The sequence below is a fragment of the Neolamprologus brichardi genome, chromosome 16 (assembly GCF_056152115.1).
Source record: "Neolamprologus brichardi isolate AB-2024 chromosome 16, ASM5615211v1, whole genome shotgun sequence".
NCBI classification, from domain to species: domain Eukaryota; kingdom Metazoa; phylum Chordata; class Actinopteri; order Cichliformes; family Cichlidae; genus Neolamprologus; species Neolamprologus brichardi.
The window spans coordinates 2,502,320-2,522,260 of NC_142119.1; the positions used below are offsets into that span (position 1 = coordinate 2,502,320).

At 39.9% G+C, this 19,941-nt stretch overlaps 1 protein-coding gene across 4 annotated transcripts in view; it reads left to right on the top strand.

Annotated features, from left to right (window-relative positions):
* Positions 1–19,941, top strand: part of LOC102785084 (nck-associated protein 5-like) — a 105,689-nt gene that overhangs the window by 49,306 nt on the left and 36,442 nt on the right. The window lies entirely within an intron of this gene.

Genomic DNA, 19,941 nt, shown 5'->3' on the forward strand with positions numbered 1-19,941 from the left:
GACAGAGGAGAGCATGTTTTTCTAATTGGAAAGCTCCTGAGGTTAAAACCTTAGCTTTTTTTCTTTTTTCATTTTTTCAGTTAGCTGTGATGACAGCTGATCGTTCACTTTGTTGACCTCCATTGTCAGCTGTACTGTAGAGCTTCAAAGATGCACATAAACTTCTTTCATGTCAAAAATTACTAAAATCTTAAGGTCTTGCAGTGATAAACCCAAAGAGAATCATAGCATGACTCTTTTAGCTTGTTAGCTTGTAGCAGTTAGCTTTTATCAGCAGGTTTTCATCTCCTGCACAGCTTTTAAAAAATAACGCAATAAGCCAGCAACACATGAACACAGAGGGGTTAAAAGGGCAACTATTGGTCTTACTTTCTTTAGGTAGTCTCTAATTTTACTCCAACTGAATTCTAATATTACTTTTTGTCACCTGGAGGCGTTAACCAGCGACTTAAGCTAACACATTAGCCTAGATAAGGCGGGGAACACGGGGATCACAGCAATCCCAAAATTGAATTCTGTATCAAAAAACAAAACAAAACTGAAGTTATAGCAGCACAGTAAAGTTCAATAGTTTGGTAATAAATGAAAGAGTTAACCCTGACAGGAAGCCTTTTGACTAACAACCCCTGCCTCACCCGGCCAATTAAAAGTGCCACCTGCATCGGGACAGCTGGGTGGGCGACACTGTTGTGAACATTTTGCTGCTAATAACAGTTTCAAATAATCTGGACATGAAAGCGGGTTAGAAGTCACATTATCAATCACAGATGCCAGTAACAGCCAAGCTCAGGCTTGTTAGTTTGTCAGTTTCTTATTAATAATTGAGGTGATCCAGCTAACAGAGACTGTTTGTCCAGAAGGTTTTAAATCATATGGTTTGGCATAAGTCATGGTTGAGAAATCCAATCTTAATTAAAACAGACTAGAAATAAGTCATTTATCAGCTTTTGGTACTCATCTTTGGTATTATCTCAGCATCAGAAACATTAAATAACCTTAAAAACTATTTTAAGACTTTTAAGACCTTTTAATGTCTCATTTGTTGCTGTTATATCTTCCAAACAAAAGCATTTACAGATACAGGCCCAGAATCGTGTCAGCTGTTAGTTTCATGCTGTCTGAAACATGAAACAAAGCTTTGTAGGAAGCCTCGTTATTGCACCAGAAAAAATCTTTGGAAAGAAGATTTGGTTGAGAGAGAATAAGACAAAAGGCAAGACTATGCCGAGACAAACAATGATGAAATTACAGGCAAGCTGCAAAAGTCAAAAGAAAATTAAAAGCATTTAAAGTAGTTATGGGAACATTAGTAACTGTCTGTCTTCATTTGTTATTTATTGACTAAATTTATTCTTAATTGCTCTTATTCCACCTCTCAGTGAGTGGAGCTTTAACTAATAAACCGCACAAACAGTTTTTTTCTTTCCCAGAAACAGTGACAGGCTTCCCCATACACACTGCAGAGGGCTGAAAGGAAAGTGAGGCTTAAATGAGATCATTTTCAGCATTTAGAAATAAAGCAGCTCATTAGAAACCCGAACAGAGGTGAAGCTGAGTGCAGAACATCCCTTTTTAAACACTTCTCTACATCTCAAGTCAGCTAACATGACAGCAATAATAAAGTTTCTTCATCTGAAAAAATTCATTTTTGTGATGTTTATTTTGATTGAAAAGCATCAAAGGTTTAAAAAAATGATACATTTGTGCGATCCAGAGTAATTATCATTATCAAAGTCATTAACCTCAATTCAGAACAGCCGAGTCAAAAATATTTTGCTTTCTAACTGCAGTGGAGATCATAGCCTACATGTTTTTAGCATGACTTTAAAAGTTCAAAAAAGCACATAATGCAATGTACATAATTATAGATTTATGTGTTACAGATATAAAATTAAACAAAAATAAAATAAAGGTATTAATGCCGTGTTTAAGTTCACTCTGCACAGACCTGTTAATAATTCAGTTTCAAATATCCAATCATTTGTTTTCCTAGTTTGAAGTTCAGAGAGTTGCTGTAATAAAGTTCGAAGCTGATATGAATAAAAAGTTTAAAAGTTTATGTTGCAAAAGAAAATATTTTTCTAAATCAGGATTTTATGAGAATAAAAATAAAAATTACAGGAAAAGTTTCCTTCTTGGGATTCATGCTAGCTCATGTTAGCTTAAATTGTGCAAAAACCACGTTTCCATACATATTAATTGAGCAGAGTTAAATCTCCCCGAAGGTTAGAAATGGATTAGCTGGTGTGGAGGAGGGTTGCAGAGTGGCTTGCAGGTGTGCAGCTGTTGCAGTATTCTGAGCTCGGGTCTGTGGCTTATCGAATCTAGCATTAGGGTCCGTCATGACGCTGAGGGCACGTCATGGAAGCGATGGTCCCCTGTGTAGTTTAATTTTACTTTTCATGCAGCTGTGTCGGCTCCACAGGTGTCTGTGTTTTTTATTAGATGTGAGTAATCGTGCTGACAGGAGCCACATGTCTACTCTTCTCAGTGCCAAGTAATAATGAGTCTGAGTGCTGTTCTCTGACGGGCTGACTCATCTGCAACTGATCAAAGTCACGGTCGGCTGTGTCACACTTTCCAAACAGTTATATCAAGTTAGATTTAATCACTCAGCATGAATAAAATCTCTAACTAATTAAAATCTCCTAAACTCTGATTTAATGGCAATTTGAGTGTTGAGAAACTGAACAGCCAACGATGGCAGATGTTCTGCTAGACGAGTCCAGCTGGTCTGCACAGCAGAGATGTGTTGCAGTGGAAAGAAACAAAAAATAACAGATTCATGAAGTTTTTCTGCTGTTCTGAGGTCAGCTGATGATTCTCCCATAAATAATCGACTTTATTTTTGATGGACAGGTGCTTCTGTTTGTATTTCGAACTGACCGCTGAATGCAGAGATGGCAGAGCACGGTTTGTTAGCCTTTATTTGAGCCCTGAATTCAAACAGGTTTTAGCTCTGCTGACAGAAACGTGTTATTAGCGTGCGCTGAGGATCTCTCGCTGTCACTGTACCAGCAGGAACGCTCGTGCTCATTGAAGCCAACTACAAATACATGACATGTGTGCTGCACTGCTGAATACCTGCTCTGCAAATCACTGTGCAGCGGGCTACTACACCACACACTTTGATTAATTCTGGAAGGCTGCAGCGATGCCGTCCTCAGCTTTTTGGGGTATTCCTTCACTTCTTTCAGTTTTGATTTAGCATTCACTGAACAGAAAACTCTCAAAAATGTGTAATTTGTTTGCAGATTTGATAAAATATTTGTTGTGTTTTGTGGATTGACGCTTTCAGTCAATCCACAAAACACTTAACACTTAATATACTTCATTTTTTGGGCAAGATCCCTTTGATTTTGTGTGATGCCACTACATGTCTTTTATAGATTTTGTATCTAGCCATTTTCCTTCATCTGAATTATTTCGTTTCTATTTTGCATCTTCATGTTTTTCTTTCTTTTTAACTTTTTTCAGCCTTTTCATTTGCATTTAGCCTGTAAGCTTTCTACTTTCACCTGCTTTTCAAAGCACTTTATAAATTCTTTTTAAACAACCCTTTATTATTATTTGAACTGATACCGCTTTTCCTGTGCGCAAAAAAACTCATTCCTGTGAAAAAATGTGCACATGGACATAAAGTTTTTTTGTTTTCCAGACTTTAAATCTGATTTCCACCAGCAAGAAAAATATTTGCACCCAAAATTCTGATTTTAAGTAATCTTATTACATACCAATCACATTTTCTTTAATGATTCGTTTTTTGAATGAACAAAATTTGGATTTTATATCATTCAGATGCATTTTACTCAGAATTATTGCTTCATTGCATCACGCTGTTTGGATTCCTCCATCAGCTGACGGGGGCTCATCCTAACGAGCGTGGGTGTGGTGAATGGATGTGGATAATTAATGGATCCTGACCATGCTGACCTCTTACTGCACATGAAGCTCCACACTGTCTTAAACATTTGCACAACATCTGTATTCATTATATTTCTTATTAATTTAGTGGCTCCATAGTGTAAACGTTGCTGGTTCAATACCAGCAGGAGACACAAATCCCCTACGGCGTTATGTCAGAAAGGGTGTCTGTTGTACAAATCTGCCAAATCATACATGTGGAGCTACCTGCTGTGGTGATCTTGTATTTATTTCATCAAGCTAACTTATTTTGGATGTTTTGGCTGCTGGAAAGAAGTTAATTTTCCCACTTTTGGGATAAATAAAGTCTTTCTTTTTATATCTAAAAGCGACAGGAGACAGGAAGGTGGGGGGAGAGAGTGGAGATGATGAACAGCAAACGGCCTGAGGGGGAAACAAGCCCAGCTGTGTGTTTTTCTGTTAGTTGTGTCTCTCAGTCATACTCGCAGGCTGAGCAGCATTAGGGGTCTGTCCTGAGACCCTGACCAGAGGCATGCCCTGACTGGTATTTGGACCCTCAATCTGCAGTAACTAATATAACTAATATACTATGCAGCTGCTGAGGGGTATTAAAACTTTAACACCTGGAAATACGAGCAGATTCCAGCCCAAGAAGCCTTAAACTGCCAAGCTTCTAGAAATCATACATATCATGCCGGGACGTGAGAGACGATCTTCTTTCATTTTTTCCTCCAAGTCTCAAAATTATTCTGCATCATTATGTGAAATTAGATCAAACATTTACAGGAAATTTGCACATTTCACAGAATTGATTCGTTGCTCTTTTGTTATATTAAACATACTAGGAAAGTCTTTTGGTTACTGAAGCCAGACAAAAGAACAAAATTAGAGCAAAAAACAAACACAAGTACGGAACAAGGTTAAAGCAAGTTACAAACCAAACTCAGTGACCCAGTAAGGGTCAGGGTTATAAAAGTCTTCTATACTTAGAACATCCAAACGTCACAAACTTTGTGTGAGACTTTATTTGGCTAAAGCAAATCCTAACTGTACCCTCCGAGAGGTCGCTGGTGACCTGGTCAATGTTGAGGTTAAAGGGGTGAAATCTGAGTGTGTGGGGCCAGGGTGTGACTGACAGCACGCTTTTCTACCTGCTGGATACTGAAATAGTGCTTTGGATTGGTCTTGAACAGACTTGTGGAGGAATTTAAGCCAGAGCAAAACTCCTTGAATCCTAATGGCGTGAGTCTCTGAGCCTTATGCTGTAGTCGTTACGCAGAAAGCAGGGAGGAAGTTTCAAAAGGTCTTTTTGGATTACCAGAGATCGCAGCATAATTCCTCCCCTCTGACAAACTCTGCGGTCAGGGGACCAGTCTGCTGTCACAGACTGAACTGGTAATTAGCAAAAACATATTTCTTCAATTTTCTTCAAGGAAATTTTACAGGAAGGTCCAACAATTCCCACTCCAGGCTGTTAAGCATGCTGCGAGCTCAGCAGAGTTGGACACGCCGTCCTTCATCTTTAACCTTTTCGTTAAAGGTCAGACTGGCAGAAGAAGTGTCTGCATCTCTGCAGAGATGCTCAGCTGCTTCTGCTGGAAAGAAGTACAGTACCTACAGACTTTTTCCTCTCATTAAACCCGACTTCTTGTTAATTTGGCTGCTCGTTTTGTGTTTGCGTGTGAAGTTTATTGAGTTGAGTTTGTTTCTCGAGCTTCTTTTATCAGAGGATCGACTGTTTGACCCGCAGTCTGTCTCTCCATCCTCCACCAAACCTTTTTAGCTGAATTTCCACTGATTAAACTCTCTTTCCTCACATTAATCACTCAGCTAAATACTTATTAGATCATTCTCGGTCCAGAAAATAAACTTTACTGTCATCTGTTTGTCAGTGTGGATGTTGAATTCCAAACTTTTGTGCTTTGAATGATTTTTTTTTGTGGCAGAAAAAAGTTCAGAATATTAATAACCCAACATTGCTGGCAGCATGACAAAAAACCCCTTTTATGTGCCAAATGCCAAGCCTTTGATTCACTAATGCAGCATTCCCAGTAATCCAGGAGGCTACATTAGTAGTGTAAGATAATTATCTCACACCGCCCGAAGCTTGAATATTAACCGCAGTTGTTATATTTGTCTCCAGTTTAGTCACAAACAAAAGTTTTGAGAACAAGACTTGCATTTTAAATGATTGATTCAAACTTTGTGTCTGTCGTCATCTGGAGAAAAGTTACTGATGAGACCTCCCACTGTGCAGCTAAGCAACAAACTTTTTTTTGTACTTCTGACTTACTGAAGAATTCCCTGAAGGTGGAGAGTTTGCATCTCAGTCGTGGTAAAGAAAATGCTTACTTAAAATCAATTCAATTTTATTTATATAGCGCCAAATCACAACAAAAGTCGCCTCAAGGCGCTTCATAAAGACAGATACAGAGTAGATGCTTTCCATCCATTTTCTACTGCTCATCCAAGCTTTTCCCCACTCACCTTCTCCAGCTCTATGACGAGAAACCAAACCAGCTCAGAGACATAACTCTTCCTTGTGTTGTTGCTCTGCCTCAGGCTCGCTTGGTGGAAAACCCCAAAACACCTCACCTTGGAGGTGCTCAAAGTCCTAGAACTCTTTCTATCTCAACTGACTAATGGAGTAGCAGCTCTACTCTGTGACAACATCCACCTTATTCTGTCTCCCACAGCTCAGGGCCATAGGTCAGGATGGGGTCAAAGATTAACCTGTTAATTGACAGCTTTACCTCTTCACCACCATAGCCTGGTATCAATCCATCTGAGATTCTTTCTCTCCACTCACGTCCCACTCCTTCAGCTTATGCCCAGTTTTGGGGATTGTCCCTTTTCTGCACCACGTGGAGGTGCCCAAGCTCATCCTGCTCATCCGGTGTGAGCTGGAGGTCGTCACTGGCTGAATTTAAGAGAAACTACACCAGCTGCAAAAAGCTAGAGACAAGACAAAAGACTTACTGACTGACTTATTGCCGGTAACGTGAACCAAGGTGTCGCTACAGGAATCAAAGAGCCCTCAAGTAGGATGGCTCAATAATAATGAGGATAAAGGTTTAGATGGTTTGGAGATGTCTCATTTAGACAGATAGATACTTTATTGATTCCATGGGTGAAAATTCTTGTGTTACAGCAGCATGAAAAAGAGTAAAGAAACTGCCCGATTTGATTTGTTTTTCTGTTTTACCAGGAGGAGCTGAACAGGTGGCACGTCTGCACTTGTACACACCTAAACCCCTAAAATCTATACAAAATAAGACCTCTCCACTCAAATCATGCACGAACTGTTCACAGGCAGTTTAGTTTGTGTCCATCCTTCTGCTACAAGAATGAAAACGTGTCCAGAAAGTGCAGCTTTGCAGTGGCTGCCATCTGTGATTTGATCTTCTACAGCACTGATTATGTGGGTTAAAGTTTTGAAACCCAAAACGCTGTCCAACTCCAGTTTTTCTCTGCAGTGACGCTTTTCTGTAGAAGTGACACTTTCATTTAGTTCTTGCAGTTCCGTAAGCGTGACATTTACCCAAAATTAGTCTACTGACATATTTATATTTGATATATAAGCTAGTGGGAATGATTTTAAACACCCTCATAGTTCCTAACCGTCTCTGTGGTGCACAGTTGGTGGCATCAGACACAAATATTTCATGTGCATTATTATTTTGAGTCCCGTCTTTCTTTGTCATCACCTGTTGTGGTGATGAGCTCGGGCAGCAGAGGACCGGTGTGATTACAGCAAAGTGGGAGCAAAGAGGCCAAAACCCATTAGCCCCTGCACTCTGATCCAGCTGCAAAGAGTCCTTGAAAAAAAATGAAATGTGTCATTTCATTGTCCCCATAGCGGAGGGACAATCAACGATGTGGAGAAGGTAATGTGGAGGGCTCTGATATTGGAGACATGACACTCTGGCTTTTTATCAATTTGCTGGGTAACACAGGGGTAATTATGTATGAATTATTGAAATGGAAAATTTGTTTTGGACTGCGAGTTGTGCTTGTTAGGTTCCTTAATCACTACGACAGCACACCTGTTCCCCGTCAGGTTGACTGACTCCGAGTGAGGTAACGGCAACGCCGCTCACAGCTCAGGAGATAACAAGCGAGAGACGAAACAAATCATTTTTTTCTCTAGCTGTTACTCTGCTGTGCCTTTTACTGCAGGACCACTAGAGCCAAAGGAGAACAAAGAAGGAGATGGTTAAATAAGAAAAACATTTCCATGTTCACAGGTACCTGCTCTGATTTATATTGTCCTTGTTCATACATTTGTTTTTAAGATGATCACCCCTGTAGAGATGATTTCTACTGCAGGAACTATCAGGTGGGACTTTCAGGATCCTTATTGAGGGATAAAGAAGTCCTGAGAGATCCTTCAAAAGCTCATTGGTGCGGCTGCTTAAACTAAGAGCTGACCAATTGTATGAACTCAGCAAGCTAACAGAAGCAAGATGGAAAGAAGTCTGAAAAGGAACAATGAGGTTATTTAGGCTCTTTCGGGGATTTTCTTATGCTGCTGATGAGGTCTCAAGAGACTTAGAGCCCTAGAAAGAGCACAGGGGAGAGTGAGAGGCGAAAACAACCAGAAATTTATATTTCAGTCAACAACTCTCATCTCATTTAATCCAGTTATTATTATTCATTCAGAAACACGCTTTTATTACACTTGCCAACAACAACAACTACAACAGTCAGCACAGACTTTTAAGCCACTCAGGTGCGTCCGCCTCCCCTGCAGCGGCACCGCAGACCACGCCCCACCACAATACTTATAGCGGCAGATCCTGATTATCAAGTGTTTTCCAACATAAAGGTCGTCTCACTGGGCCAAATTGAATCCCTGCCAGCCCACGGCGTCCATTGTGGTATGTCTTGACATAACCAGGTGAAGTCCCACAGCCAACAAACACGTCAGTCACAAAGTTGAAACAGGAGTGGGTGACAAAACACCACTGTAGAGGCGAAGGGGAGTGCTTTAACTTTGTAACTTCATCTGCATGAAAAGAAAAACACACGAGCTTTATAGTGAAAATTATATTTTTTTTATAATCGCTCATTACCAAAAATCATGACTGATTTTAAGACTTGATTAATCACCCAGTCCTAGTGGTTGATTGCTTTAGGCTTTTATTTCATTACTTGTTTCTGCAGTGTTTGATACAAAGTGTTTGCTGGACTTTCACCCAGGCAACTGGAGTTTGAGTCCTATGTGCTCATTTGTAGTTTTACTGTTGTTTGACTGTTTCACATCGGTAACTTCCTCCTGTGCGTGCCCAACCTCAGTGAAATAAATATACAATCTGGGTTCTGTAGTCAAAATTTCCCTTTAAAAAGTGCAGTCAGTAATTTTTTTTAGGTTATTTAATTTTATGTAGTACTCATAAAGATACACAGATTAGTGTGTAGTCATGTTGACCAGTGTTCTCATAAACTGGGTGGGAAGGAAATCACCATCACAGCTAATTGCAAAAAATCTGCAATTTACTGAGATCTAAATTTTACACACCGTAATTTTTAAAATAATTTTCCATTTTAGTTGATGTTCAGCTGGTTAATCTCTTTTTTTTTTTTTACCTTTTTTTTTTTTTTTTTTTTGCCTGTCCCATTTGGTTCTTTAGCCGTCAGAATTGTTGTCTGAAGACCAACAAGGATACCCAATGGATTTATTTTGCCAAATGGATCATCATGGCATTGCCGTATTGGTCCATTTGATCGACCTTTGTTTTTATTATTTATTTTATTTTATTTTCAGTTGTTACAGACGGGACAGACATGAGTGAGGGATAGGAAAGGGAGAAAGAAAGAGGAAGGAAAAGAAAAACAGAAGGGGAGAGGGACAGTGAGGAAGGGGGGGGGGAAAATATCTCCTGGATCACCTGTTGAGAGAAAAAGAATAGAAAACAAGCAAAAAAAACCAAAACAAAGCAACATACTAAACACAACACCATCGCATTAATCTAGCTAAGTGTAAACAGCAGTAAATACTAAATATTGAATGTTGTTGTGCAGCACGCAGGACAGACAGCGCACAATGTGCTTTGAAGTAGCAGCCAAGAAAGGTGTGATTTAAGTCTACGAACAGTGAACACCTGTGTGCACACCTGTGTGGGTCGGCGCGCTTGTATTCAAATGGTTTCCCCATGTAATGGTCTGCAAGAGGATGTAGAGAGCCATAGCCCCGCCCCCAGGGCATGAAGCAAGCTGGTTAATCTCACACATGTGCAGTAGTCCCTATAGTAGCCCTATAGTAGGATTTACGCTATAAGGACCACTGTGACATGCGGGTACACACTGCCAGTGCCTTCTTTTCTTCTCTGGGTGTTTTTTATTAAACAGTTGGACTGTTTACAACAGCATCCTTGCCTACAGTTGACTCTGTGCCAGAGAGCCATCACCGTTTAAAGTCTCACTGCTCTGTCACAGGGTCGTCTGTCTCAGTGTTATTACACTTCAGCCGCCGAGCGATACTCGAGAGAGACGGTGATGCGAGGTTGTTTAAACAGCGGCAGGTGTTTCTTTCCTCAGATCAACTTCTTGGGGGTGACAGATAAAGGCAAATACATAATAAAGTCAAATTTATTTGACCCTTTGAAGGGCTTCAAACAGCATTTGATTTTGCAGTTCTGTGAAGTCATATAACAAAGTCCACTTTATTTTTGAAGTGCTGGAAAATGCATGTAGATTTACAAGACAGGTGCGAGCTACAACACAAACAACAGCTTTTCTCAGTAACCTCTTTTGCATACGGTTCACAAGCACAGATTTTCTACTTCTAACAAAGCTCAGAAAGCTGAACTGGAAATTTGCAGTCATGTAAATCAGTGTTAACTTTCTTTAATCAGCATTTTTTTTACATAAATATTAACGATATTAAATATTAAAGTGCAGCAGCACACCTATATGGAAAACTGGAACTAATAAATGTATATAAATATTAATAATAAGAAGAAATAAGAAAAGAGACTGCTGTTTTCATGGAAGACCGGGAAGCAGGACAGAACATCATCAGAAAAGAGAGAAGTACGACCTGAATTGTGTGACTGAGCCCATGAAGCCATCAGGAAACTGTTTCCACAGGTCAGCACAGAGAACCTGAAGTGTTTTTGCAACCAAAAGAGGCGCCCCCTGGTGGCCATTGAAAAGAGTCCATGTTATTTATACACTCGTCGGTAGGAGCACAGATGAGCCAGTAAATCACCAGATTCAACCTTCATGCTGAGCTCCCACTTCACTGCAGCAATAAATACAAAAGTTAACAAATACAGAATCAATTTAAAGCAGAAATATCATTTTTACATTTTAAATAAAGGTTATTTTTACAATTTGCGGTGCACTTGATATCATATTTGTTCATTACCATTTATTTACCAGGCCATTTCGTTATTGTTTTATTTCACAGTTTAATTTTGACAGCTTTGGTCCTCCATACACTTCACCACCTACAGTATCAATCAATCAATCAATCTTTATTTATAAAGCACTTTTCATACAAAAAAAAAAATGTAGCACAAAGTGCTTTACATGGTTAAAAGCAGCCCCCCCCCCCCTCCCCCCCACCCCACACACACACACACACACACACACACACACACACACACACACGCACACACTTAAAAAGTAAAATTGGACTGGGTACGCATGAGCCAAGTGAGGAAACACTATCATGGGGAGCCGTCTGCACCGGGAGCCGGTCACAGACCGCAGCCTCCAGGCTGGGCACACAGCAGGAGGGAGGCAAAGAAGCCCCCCAGCCAGGCTGAGAGGACCCCCAGAGCCCCAGCGGCCACGGTCGATCACAGCCCCGGTGCAGAGAGCGCCCTCTGAGGAAACACTGGAGATATGACCTAATAAGAGTATATACTGGGTAAAAAGATAAAATAAATAAGAACGGGATACAATATAAATATAAATATAAATAGAGTAAGAAGATTAAAAAATGAATAAAAATAAAATCAATAAATATTAGGTAAAACCTAAATTAACAATAGAATAACAGGATAGAATAAATAAGCGTAAAATAAATAGACGTTAAGTAAAAGCCAAGTTAAAAAGGTGGTCTTGAGCCTGTTCTTAAAAACATGTACGTTCTCTGCGGCCCTGAGCTCCTCCGGCAGGCTGTTCCACAGACGAGGACCATACCACTGAAACGCTGCCTCTCCGTGAGTATGTGTCCTGACTTTAGGGACAATCAAAAGGCCAGTACCAGAGGACCTCAAGGTCCGCGAGGGTTCATATGGTAAAAGCAGATCTGAGAGATAAGAAGGCCCAAGACCATTAAGACATTTAAAAACCAATAAAAGAACTTTAAAATCGATCCTGAAACACACGGGGAGCCAGTGCAGCGATTCTAAAACCGGTGTAATGTGGGCCCGCCCTCTCGTCTTCGTCAGCACACGAGCTGCAGAGTTTTGTAAAAGTTGTAAAGTTGAAATATTCTTTTTAGGAAGACCAGAGAGCAGGGCATTACAGTAATCAATGCGACTGGTAATAAAAGCATGCATCAACATCTCCGTGTTGGCCCGAGAGAGAATAGGGCGGACTCTGGCTATATTTTTTAGATGATAAAATCCAATTTTGGTTACATGTTTAATATGTGGGATAAAACCAAGCTCAGAGTCAAAAATAACACCCAGGTTTTTCACTTGTAGCGAAGGACATAGTGAAAATGCCTGTAATTTAGACAAGTTAGTTTTTACAGTTAGTTTTCCTTGTTTCTTTTCTGTCGTTTCACTCCTGCTGACACTAAAATGAGCTGCATCTTTTGAGCCCAGCAGGCAAAACTCTCAGCAGCAGTGAAGACCTGAAGGTGAGACAACAAAGAAAAAACAGCGAGCTATGAATGAGGGAGAAGTATTAACAATTGGAAGCCTTGTAGATGAGGAGGTGGAGGAGACAGTGGTTTGAATGAGGCTCGATCAGAGAGGATGGAAGCTGTTTTTAAGAGATCAGAGCGCAGAAAGCTGGTCTGAGGAGCGGCTGAATGAGTGTAACCTTGCTTTGGGCAGCTTTGAGAGATGCATGGACGAATTCTGATGAGACTGTGAAATTGAAAGTGAACTTAAGAGTCCATGGAAGCTTAAGTACATTGTCCTTGTGTCTGAATGGTCTGCTGATCAGCGGGCTGGTTCAGCAGCAGTGAAAATGGCTTAATTGCAAATTACCACTTCAGTGCCTCGGGCACGTCATGATTTTCACACTTTAGGTTTTAAATAGACAGCAAACGTAAAACAAGGAAGGGGACATGGAAGAATTAGGATCCACATATCCAGTCCAATGGAAAACCACCAATACATTGATCCTGCTGTATTGTGTGTATCCACAAATTCCTCTGGATAACCTGACGTTCATTCGCATTCAAGTACGCTCTCCTGCTGTTGGAAAACCCACAGACTGTAAATAAAAGATAGATGTAGCCACAGTCACTTTACTTTTGGGTTTTTTGAACCAGAAGTGACAATCAGGTGTATCTTCTTCAAGTTAAACCTGTGGCTGAGATATAACACTTAGACATGAGTGCCACCTCTCACTTTTGAACAACGGAAACAACCACACTTCTTAACTGTTGTTAAAGAATCATTTACATAGACTGTATATACAAGATGGACAAACGCTCCAAAGGGCTCTAACAACAAAACAATCTGAGGGGAAGTCAAGCAGACAGCTAAATTATACAAACGTTTATCCCCATGCAGAGTTTGGGTGAGCTTATATGGTGCATTTATTTAGAGGTCGCCACAGTGGATCATTGGCCTCTATCTCCTATCGCCTATCGCCTTCGCTGTCACAGCAACCCTCTGCATGTTCTCCTTCATTACATCCATGAACTTCTTTTGTGGTTTCCTTCTTCTCCTCCTGCCTGATTCTGGCCCCAGAATATTTCCTGGAACTGCTGCTCCCAGTGCAAACCAGTATAGATCCCAAGATGTATACTGGTATTGGTCTGCTAACAGTACCACTCCATGTTTAAAGAATAAAGACGAACACGTGTTTGCTTTTAGGGCAAAACTAAAGAAGTCACCAGATCACCGGATTTGTCAGTATCTTCTTATTTTTATCAGGTTTTCTTGTAGCTCTAACATTTATTATTCTTTTATGTCAGATATTTGTTACTGCAAAGATGCCCGAGGCTGTAAACATGCTTGTTTCTGCTGTCAAGTTGAATATTTTAACATGGGACTCTATGTGGACTGATTCCCTGCTGGACCCTCAAGTGCTCATTAGAAGAACTGCAGTTTCTGGCCATATAGGTGCAGTGGGCGTCTTCAACCTTCCCTGTGATGCTCACAATGACCCATGGCTGCAATGCTGGTTGCAAGTTAACCTCTTAAGCCCCAAGCCGAACTGATCTCCTGCCTTTTGCCCCCGTATCAGGGGGCGTTGGGGCTTAAGAGGTTAATGGCTGCAAGTTAATTTAAAGACAAAAACTTTAATGACCCATGGCCGACACAAATGTGTTTTATCTACTTTCAAATCCATTTATCATAAATAATAAAGAATAAATAACAATAAAAATAAAGTGTTTAGAAATTTAGCACATACATGTAATTTTTTATCTTTTTATGTATCCATCTATAGAACGCTGCATGTTATATTCTAAATCTGCCTCTTTTTCTTTTTCAGAAACCCGCCCGCAATAAATGAACCTAAAGCATGTAAGGCAAGGATGTAATCACTTTCAACAGGGAGAAAGCATAAAGTTCAACTTTAAGTGACAATTATAAATCACTTAATATGACAAGGAGATTCTGCAGGTCATTAACCAATGTATAAAACTAAAATAGGATGTATTTTTAGTTACACAAGACATAAACAAGGAAGCAAGGTGTATAATTAGGATTATTTATAATAAATATGAATTAATTAGTGCAATTTCTTTAACCATAGAGAATGACTTAATCCTTCAGGACAATGTCACATCAGTGCACTGAACTCACTATGTTATGAGATGAGATGAGATGAGATGAGATGAGATGGCCTTTATTTGTCAGTTGCAGGTCTTTTGCCCACAACCGAGATGACAGACCTTGCTGAGGCTCTGTTAGATGTTATCCATCTAACAGAGCCTCCATATGTTCTCACTGTAATTTCCCCCTCATGAATGGATTTATGCTGCACTAATCTGAATGTTCGGGGGAAAATCAAACGCATTTTACCTGCAGTACTCAAGCTGACTTACCTTTGTTTGAATGATGGCAAATTCACAATGTGGAGGCTTAAAAATAGCTAAATCTTGTATCCATCCTTGGTGAATTGGATGTGCGCCTCCAAACATTTATAATTGCGAAATTGTTTCGCAGTGTATGTGCTGACTCCACAGACAAGGTACGAGAATATATCAGGCTAAATCAATAGTGGTTGGTCTTCAGGGTTTCTACTCCACGGCCGTATTTCATACGGGTCCACATTTCCAATGCACGCAATTTTTTGCAAGTAACGTCTCTTTGCATCCGGACGCAATCTGTCTCTACAACGTCCTTTTCTTTTGAGCTGCTTTTAAGTTTGATTCGTAGCAATCTTCCTTCCAACAACAGAGTGTTTGTTTTGATTCGTGGCCTGCTAAAATGGTGCTGCGCTCCCACAATGCATTGCAGCGTGACGTCAACTCCAAAGCCTTATTGGCTTAATTGTTTTTAGCCTCACATGTAGTTTCTTTATGAATAATTTTACACCAATTATGTATTAAACGCCCAGCTGAAAGTAGTCTCCAGGCCAAATCCAATATTTAGTTCTTTAAACAGTTGAGAACTTCAAAAGCCTGCTGTTTTAATCCAGAACTGAGCTTTCTTTTTAAAAAAGAAACCTTTTAAGAACCGTTTTAAAGATTTAGACCTTCAGATCTAAGAGTAAAAGTTTCAGACTGAAAGACAGAAGAAGAATTTTTAAAAAGTAGTGGCATTCATCTACATTAACAAAGAACGCAGACTAGCTCATTAAAGTCAGAGCAGTAATTAGCTACATGATGAGTTTGTAAGCTGGATCTCCCAGGCTGATCCTTTCTTGTTTGATGTGATCATTGGTGTTCATGTATGATCTGCTGCACAGAGATCTTAAGGATTTCCATTAGTAACCCTAACATGAAAGTGCACAGAGTGGCAGTGCTGTGAGGTGCCTGGGATAAAAGCATTGCTGTAATAGAATATGCTCTGTGGAGAATCCTCCATAAGCTGCAGACCAACCAGCTGACACTGAACACACTGTATTATTCTGACTGAGAGGCTGAATGGAAGCAGCGATTCGATGATTTATTCATGCACACAAGTCACACAAGAGGCCTCCCACACAAGTCTGTGAGCCCTGTCTTTACACAGTGATTATAACTTTAAAATACCCCCCATGTAGATGGTTTCCAGTCCTGCAGAGTGTATTTAGGACTGCACTTTAAAGTTAGAAAAAAACAACAGCCTGTTCAATGGGAGAAGCACCACCACTCTTTAGTATTAATCCAGCGTTCATAATGCAGGCGTATATTACATTGCTCATAGTTATTCTGATGGTTATTTTCACTGCACCACGCAGTGAAGGCTAATCAGTGTCCAACATTTTCCCACACAGCCCTCCTCCCCAGGCCAGTAGATCAGAGTTTTACTGCTCCACAAGAAAAAGAAAATCACTCCTATGTACACCCACTATTATTATTTTATTTATATATGAGTAAGTAAATAGATTTGACTGACTAAGTACCTTAATTTATAAAAATAATACTTCATAATTTATTAGTAGATTCATATTTTATATTAATCTAAATATGCAAGATGAGTCCACTTAAATGTGTGGAGTGAGTGTATTGGGCGCGCTGCAGGTATCTCTTCTGCAGAGAGAGAGAGAGAGTGGCCGCTGTTGCCCTGCAGCAAAGTTTACCAGAAATCTGATGAGCTGAGTTTACCTGCAGACGAACACTTTCACTTTCAGGTTGTCTCCGATTCAGCTGAGCTGTTGGAACAACTGTTTAGGTTTAGCTCCTGGATCTCACCAGTGTGACAAGTTAGGAGTGTAAACACAAAAGTATTTCTTATATGCACAGATATTTAGACCATGTATTTATATTTTTATTATTTATAAGAATAAATGATTAAGAGCTCATGTACTAATTTCTTTTAATGTTGCTTAATGTGGAGATTTAGCTTTTCATTTGGTCTTCACACCTCTCAAATTAAGGTTCAGGGTTGGTTGGTTAATGTTTAGCTGTTTGGGTTTGTGCTAGAGTTTCACTTTAGTCTCTCACCTGTGAAGCTATCACCAGTCAAACTGACAGTATGGATGTGATGGGATGGAAGAACATCTCCTTGGAACCATGTTTCCATCTGAGGAGACACAGCAGGTGTGCTGTAACAGTCAGGCAGATTCTTGTAGGCCGGCACTGTGTGTGGAAACAACTTGGATTTGTTGTTTATTCCTCCCAGTGGCTCTACAGATCTATTAAAGCTGAGAAAGAAGTAGAGAAAACATGCAAGCGCTTGCTCGCAGGAACAGCGATCCGAACCCTGCGGCGAGAGCAAAGCGTGTCACTTCCTGCATGAGCGCTCCCTAAGAAGAAAAGAAGAATCATGTTTCATCTAAATGAACGCCGTAGAAAGTCTGATCTCCTGCAGCCAGACAAGAGCGCAGTTCAGCAGTTACACAAAACCGAAGTGATTTCAGCTCTTTCATTTATACATGCAGCTTATTTAGTTATCGTCTCACTTTTCCTTTTAGCTTTTACACAGATGCTCTCTTAAGCTTTTCCTCTTAAAACTTGGTGAAAATCTTTTTATTTAGAGAATTTTCTAAACACATTTGATGCATGTTTGGTGTTTTTGATGTGCTGCTGTGATGAAGGTAACTTGCAGACTGCAAACAGAGCAGTTCTATGAATGGTAAATGGACTGATTCTTATAGAGCGCTTTTCTACTCTCCCGGAGTACTCAAAGCGCTCTATACAACATGCCTCATTCACCCAATCACACCCATTCTCACAAGCACTTTATCTATACTTAGTGCTTTCTAATGACATTCATACACATTCATACTCCGATGGATGCATCGGAGAGCAAGTTGGGGTTAGTATCTTGCCCAAGGATACTTGACATGCAGACTGGAGGAGCCAGGGATCGAACCACCGACCTTCCGATCAGTAGGTGACCTGCTCTACAACCTGAGCTACAGCCACCAAAAACAGGGGCTGCTGCGTCTATTTCTGTCCCTACAGTCTACAAACGTGTACCTCACAGAGCCTCAGGACTTTATTTCCTTTATTTTATATCAAATTTTTATGACTTTCAAGAATTCTTTAATTTATACATCAACAGTGCTTAACATCTTTATTAGACCACCTGTCATAAAAACAAGGAAATACAAATACTTTACTTTTCTATCAAAAAGTTATTTAAAACTAAAGCTTATATTATTATTTATGGAGCGAATAATAAACCGAAATCACATTTTTATACCCAAATTTTTCTGTTCAGGAATTCAAGCTAATTACTGTAATATCTTAATAAAAAAATTATAAACTGCTTTTTTTTTTTGGAAAACATTAAATTTGAAAATTCATGCATAACAACAATAATTATATTTTGGCAATAAAAATATCATTAGGATTAAAAAGCGCTCACATACTGGTGGATTAACCGTTACAGAAACATTAATGGTTTTGGTGATTACAATACTGTTAATTGGGGGCAGCTGTGGCATAACCCATACACTGATGGTGATCTCGTGTATTTATTAAACACATTGGATAAGTTGTTTGAATCGTTAGGACAAAAACTCCAAATGTTAACAGCTCAGGCTTTTCACCATCAATCGTTTAGAAAAATTATTTATAAGAAAGTGTGCTTCAGTTTAAAAGAAAACAAAACTAAAATAATGGATTTTCTGAGACTCTATAAAGACATATCCAGAGAACTACTACGTTCTGTCCTCTTTTATGAACTTTTTAACATGGCAAGTATTTGTTTGCAGCGTCGGTTCTGTCGTGGTCAAAAGGAAGTCGCCTTCTTCTTTGTCAGAGTGGGAAAACCATCTGAAAACATGAAGTGGAAAACCCATTTCCACAGCCCTCGAGTTTGCCCTTGACTTGAAGCTGAGCGCCGCTCTGATTGAGGGTTTTGTTAAACTGCATCACTTGTGTCAAATCTCAGATAGCCCTCGACATACTGACTGTAATTAGTTTCCAGATTAATCTGCACGCGGTCAAATGTGGCTTTCTCCCACACTGTTCTCAAAGTAAAGGCTATAGCTCGGATAATCAAATAATAGGTGAATATCAATGAAAAGACCAAATCACATTGGTCCCCAGATCCCCCATGCAATTATTTCCTATTCACATTAATTATTGCTAACAGATGACACTAATGACTTCGAGAGGAAGCTGGCCTCGGCGGCTCTCTAAACGATCGATGCCGTTTTAAATAGGGTCACAGCACTTGACACCTTTGGGCCTTCTGACTGGAAACGGCATTTGCAGTATGCCAGCGATTCGAGTGCCAGCCGGGCTTTGTAACAGACTTCCACACAAGATCCTTCACAAATAAGTGAACCCGCCAGCCATGAAATTTAAAAGTCAAACTGTGGTCTTCCATAGTAGATGATATCATCTTATCTACGTAGTTTATTTACAGCGAAAGGCAAAAAAAACCCTCTGGTTAACTCTGGTATCCAGAGTCCATATTTTAACCTGCTTAACTGTCATAATACGTTTATAACTCATGAACTTTGTGGTGAGCCAAAGCAAAGAATGCATAATTCCATAATCTTTGACACTAAACCCATGGTTCCTCCTATGGGTGGTGGGCCTACAGGAGGCTGTGCTTGTGGTGAAGCCTGACCACCTTAGCTCAGGGGGCCCTGATGCTCTGGGTAGTGATTGAAAGAATGTGACTGAAGATAATGTCAGTCTTTGGTAGTAATGACTCAGAAGAAGAGGATCAAAATTCAAAATGCATTAGGAAGACTAAAAGTTCAAAGTTCAGACCTTTAATCCAGGGCAAGGTCATACAGCACGGACGAGAGGTGAAGTCCAAAAACAGGAAAAAAGGACAGACACGTGGAAGGTAACTCGGA